General features: G+C 47.3%; 1 long non-coding RNA gene across 1 annotated transcript; it reads left to right on the top strand.

Moving 5' to 3' along the window:
• The first annotated feature begins 338 nt into the window (after window positions 1-338).
• Window positions 339-5,253, top strand: LOC139186565 (uncharacterized). Its single transcript, XR_011570197.1, has 2 exons — window positions 339-3,387; window positions 3,599-5,253. It is a non-coding gene; the product is annotated as an uncharacterized lncRNA (long non-coding RNA).
• The last annotated feature ends 491 nt before the right edge of the window (window positions 5,254-5,744 follow it).

Here is a 5,744-nt window from a genome sequence, read left to right as displayed (position 1 = left end):
GAAATTGGTCCTTGTTTGCTTGTATTCTGCCCTCTCCCAGGAGGTGTCCCGTCTGCTGTGAAATTCTTGACCCCCTCAGAATTGTTAGGCTAGAAGGAGGGGGATACATAAGTGAATATGAATTGGCTTTTCCGGAGATGGCCTGGGACATGGGATATTTAACCCACCTGTGTTTTCATCCGCACCTGATCAAGCCCACCAAGGCAGAACAGACTTAAAGGGAGAAACAGTCTTGGACCACGTGGTGTTCTGGTTCAGCTGTGCTGACGGGCAGGTGAAGACAGCCGATCCCCCTTCTCCCTCTGGGATCTGGCAGGTAAGGCTCTTCTCACCCCAATTAGGAAGGAGGCAGAATGGCAATTTAAGTGTCATTGAGTGGAAATATCAGAAGTACATAGGGTACTGAGAACTTCAAAGACAGAACGAAAAGGAAAAGTTAGAAGGTCTGAGAAGATAAGCAAGATGGGGGAAGTGAATCTAAGGTAACTGTATTGGAGTGCATGATTAAAATTTTAAAGAAGGGATTTGGAAGAGACTATGGGGTGAAGATGAAGCCTAACCACCTCCACACACTCTGTGAGGTTGAATGGCCCCCTATGGGAGTAGGATGGTCACCAGAGAACACCATGAACTTACAAATAGTGGAAGCAGTCTATACAGTAGTCACAGGAGAGCCAGGACACCTGGATCAATATCCGTATATTGATTCATGGCTAGGGTTAGCTCAAAAGACTCTCCTACTTGGACAAGGTTCTGTATTCAGAAGGGAAAGAGAAAAATATTAATGGCACAAAAATTGATGATTAAAAAAAGGAAATTCTACAGGATTTGGACGGGGATGACCTGACCCCTCCCCCATACTGGATAATGACGCGCCTGCCTCCCAGTGCTCCACCAGGACCGGAGGCGGCCTTAATGCCCAATCCAGGGCCAAGTGAAGTTCCTGCAGCAGCCATTGCTCTTCCGCCAGCTCTCCCGGAGTTCTTAGAGCCGCCGTTTTGGCAGGCTCCGATCCCGGTGACAGAAGCCTCTGGCCAACACTTCTAGGATCCGGCTCCAGCTGAACCGCCCAAACTATACCCCCCTCTCCCGGTGAGTACTGACAAGAAGGGGAGGGAGACGTTGGAATTAAGCAGAGACTGCACTCTGCCACAGAGCCGGAGGGAACGAAAGAGAACAGACAAGAGATTTACAATGCTAGCTGCTGCTCTGGGAAAGTCTATCTCGGGCCTTCCGGAAAACCTCCTCTGCCCTTCAACCAGTCCCAAAGGAGGCCCCGGCCCCGTTACAGCCAAACCAGTGTGCCTGGTGCCAAGCTTTTGGTCACTGGAAGAATGAATGCCCTAAGGCAAGGAAGGAAGAGGAAGCTCCCGCAGTTGTGGGACTTGCTGGCTTGGAAATTAAATAGGGCTTCCAGGGCTCAGAGATATCAGGTCCCCGAGAACCCATGGTAACCTTAAAAGTGGGGGACCAAAACATTGACTTTATGGTGGATACAGGAGCAGAACTGTCGGTAGTAACAAAGCCTGTGGCACCACTGTCCAAAAAGACTACCGCTGTAACTGGGATATTGGGAGAAGAGATGATTAAATCATTCTGCCAGCCCAGAAAATGTCAGATGGGGTGGGCATCAAGTGATTCATGAATCCCTCTACATTCCTGAGTGCCCAGTACCCATGTTGGGAAGAGACTTGCTCTCCAAACTAGGAGCACAAGTGACTTTCTCCCTTGAGGGGAGGCCCACCTTCCGGATGGACACTATGACTTATTTGCTCTCTCTCTGTCAATACCACCCCAAGATGAGTGGAGGTTGCATGAGCCTCCGAAGGAAGAACTGGGTGGGCCAGAAGAGCATGAGAGAGAGCTAACTCAATTATTCCCTGAGGTTTGGGTGGAAGACAAACCCCACTCCCCCCCAGGCTGGCTAAACATCAAGCCCCAGTGATAACAGAACTCAAACCAGGCACCATCCTGGTTAGAAACCGCCAGTACCTGCTATCGATAGAGGCCTGGGCCAGCATACTGCCCCACATCAATAGATTGAAACAAGTGGGCATTCTAGTAGAGTGCCAGTTGGCTTGGAATACGCCGATCCTGCCAGTCAAAAAGAAAGGAGGACAGGACTATAGGCCTGTACAGGATCTCAGGCTAGTCAACCAGGCTACTGTGACTTTACACCCCACTGTTCCAACCCCCTATACCTTACTTAACCTCCTCCTGCTGAGGACTAAAGTTTATACTCACCCAGATCTCAAGGATGCCTTCTTCTGCGTACACCTCGCCCCAGCGTCACAACCCATCTTTGCCTTTGAATGGAAAGATACAGTTGGGGGCACCAAACAACAGCTCATCTGGACTCCCCCATAAGGGTTTAAGAACTCCCCAGCCATCTTTGGGGAAGCTTTGGCTTCTGACCTGAACTCATTCCATCTGGAAGAGTATGGATGTTGGCTCCTACAATATGCGGATGACCTGCTGCTGGCTGCCGAGACCAAGGAAAAATGCTGGAAAGGGACAAAAGCACTGCTCCAGCTGCTGATGGAAGCAGGTTACCGGGTGTCGAAGAAGAAGGCCCAGATCTGCAAGGAGGAGGCAAGGTATCTGGGGTTTGTTTTAAAGAAGGACACAAGAGTCCAGACCCTAGTTGGGTCTTATATACTGATGGCACTAGCCTCATAAAACAAGGACAATGGCTGTCAGGTTAGCCAAAGTGGAAGGGGCCATCAAGATTGAAAAGGGATGGTGGGAATTGCCAAGTGGCAAATTATCAGTACCGAAGGAGCTGGCACACAATCTGGTAAGCCAAACACACCAAGCGACCCACCTAGGCCATGCTGCCTGCTCACAGGTTAATGCTGCCTCTCGGGTATCAGACAAAAACCTCCGGGTATTTAGCTGAAAGGCACGCTGCCCTTTGAACACCTGGGAGTGGACTTCACTGAAAAGAAACCTCACCAACACTACTATTACCTGCTGGTCATGGTATGTACGTTCTCAGGATAGGTAGAAGATTTTCCTACCTGGGCTGAAAGAGCATAAGTAGCCTGGTGCCTGCTTAGGGAAATAGTTCCCAGATTTGGACTTCCTACCAGCATTGGTTCAGACAATGACCCGGCTTTTACAACAAGTAAGCAAAACTTTAAATATCAAATGGAAACTGCACACTGCATATAGGCCCAGAGTTCTGAGATGGTGAAATGAACCAGCTGGACACTAAAGAGACTCTCCAAGTGGATCATAGAGACTGACTGCTCCTGGGTGGACTTGCTTCTGATGGCTCTGCTCAGACTCAGGATGACCCCACAGTCCCAAGGCTATTCTCCATATGAAATTGTGTATGGGAGGCCCCCTCCCATAATAAAACAGGTGTCAACAAATTTGCCTCAGGTAAGGAGGGATATGATTTCACAGCAGATGGAACCGGGTAAGGTAATAAATCGGGTAACTAAGTTTGTACAAGAAAGGGTGCCGTTCCCCCTTGGGGAACAGATTCATGAGTTTACGCTTGGTGACCAAGTATGGGTCAAAGATTGGAAATATGATTTGCTAGCCCCCTGGTGAAAGGGCCCTTATGTTATTCTAACTACCCCTACTGCAGTTAAAGTTGCAGGTATTGTCCCTTGGATCCATCATACGAGGGTGAAGAGAACATACCACGCAGACCCAAAAAACGCTGAGTGGACTGCACAGAGGGACCCCGCTGACCCTCAAGAGACTAAGACCATCCTTAAGAAGAAGGAAAAGAAGATCCTGGACGAGCCCCTTCAGGATGAAGCCACACAATCAACTCCTACTGCTTGGCCTCAGCGATGTGACTTTGAATTTAACTTCTGTTTCAACTCAGGATAATGTTTTCATCTCATGGGCACATTCCTACACAGACTTCCACAACACTTCCAACTGCTGGGTATGTAGGGCTATGCCTCTGTCAGTGATGGATGGACTTCCTTGGTGGGTGTCACTGCTCTGCCAAGGAGATTTTAAACCACTCTGCTCTTTTCTGGGATGACAAAAAGAGGTTTTCCTCTCTCTTGTCAATCATAACCTCTCCTTGCTCTCTTGGTGTAAGACCTACAGTCAGTAGACTCGGGTCATGGGGTTACATTTGATATAAATGCCAGTGTAACAAAAGCCTAACCTACAACAAGCTGCAGTATATCTACCTTATTTATATGCTAGGTGGACAAGATCCGTGTTTCAATCGTATGAGTATATTGCTGCCTTATTCGTACCCTCTATAGGGACAACAGATATCATGATTAAAGCAGAGGCTTTGACTAATTTCACAAAACAGGTCCTCCTAGATAGAACAAAAGCCATCCAAGCCTTAAATGAAGAGCAAATTCAAATGAGAAAAGCAGTAATTCATAAGAGAATGGCTTTGGACATACAGCTGCTCAAGGAGGGACCTGTGCTATAATTAAGGTTGAATGTTGTGTATACATTCCTGACTTATCTGGCAATGTATCGACTGATTTAAATGACATGAAAAACTAGGTAAAAGCAATGTCAAATGAAAACATTCCTTTCTGGACTTCGGTCCTATCTTGGGTGAAGGGCGATTGGTGGAAAACTATATTTACCACTGTTATAGTTGCCTTGATAGTTCTGCTTTGTGGACCCTGAATTTTACAATGTATTATGAACTTTGTAACCCGAAGGTTGATGTCATTCTCCCAAATTGGCAGTCGGAGAGCCAGGGTGCAATATATCCCTATGAATGATACTCATAATATGAGTTAAGAGCATCAAGAGCGGGTAATGAAGAAGGAATTCATAGGGCCTGGACTCCATCTTAGGCCTGTTCATGCTAATCATGCTCGGCTACCTTTCCAATGGACTCTGAACTCTGTGTTTAGTGCCTGTGAAAACAACAGAAGGATAAGACCCCCTCCAGACAGGGGAACCTTGAAGATTGTACCTAGGTTACTCATCGCCTAAGAGAAAACATACACTAATCACCCCTTCCTCCAGACACGCCATAAATTTTTCTGTATCTATGGGAGTGTGACCTTGGGTTTATTGATTATTGGCTAATTGTTTGACTGTTGGAGCACATGAGCACATAGCACGTGAATGATGGGGTTACTGGGATTGTATTTTCCTTGGTTTATGTAAGTCTCAAGGAATTTGGGGTGGTGGGTTCAGACACGTACACATGGGGTATAAAAGATTTTCACAAATGCTGGTCAGGGTCCTTGGCTAAGAGGAGACTGCCCTGGGCCTGCTGGTGTAATAAACTGCACTCCACTATCTGCATTGTCCTTCTGAGTGAGTTTGTTTTCCAGAACATGAGGCTACAACACTCTGATTTGGGATCAAACCCGTGGCTCCTGCAGTGAAAGCACAGAGTCCTAACCACTGGACTGCCAGGGAATTCCTGAGGATGATTTCCATGGGAGCCCAAGGCACCAAAGTAGGGCTGACAACACTGTTGTAATGGGAAACACAGTGTGTCAGGCTGGAAGGGACTTCCGAAGCCATGAGACACAGGAAGAGAATAATAAAGAAAGCTACACTTTGGCACACCTGATTTACAGGAAGAGTAATTGTCATGTCAAGAGTCAGGAAGAAGTTTCTAAGCACAAGGAATAGCATGTGCAAAAGTCTTTGGGCAGGACAAACAAATCCTGACCTGAATCGTTTGCTCATTTCTTTGTTGTTTTCCACTTCTTGCCCACTAGAATGCAAATGCCGTGAGCGCAGGGGCTGGGTCTGGCTTTATCATGTAGCTGCATCCTCAG

This window comes from Bos indicus, chromosome 13 (assembly GCF_029378745.1).
Source record: "Bos indicus isolate NIAB-ARS_2022 breed Sahiwal x Tharparkar chromosome 13, NIAB-ARS_B.indTharparkar_mat_pri_1.0, whole genome shotgun sequence".
NCBI classification, from domain to species: Eukaryota; Metazoa; Chordata; class Mammalia; order Artiodactyla; family Bovidae; genus Bos; species Bos indicus.
This window is presented reverse-complemented; position numbering and strand designations above follow the sequence as displayed.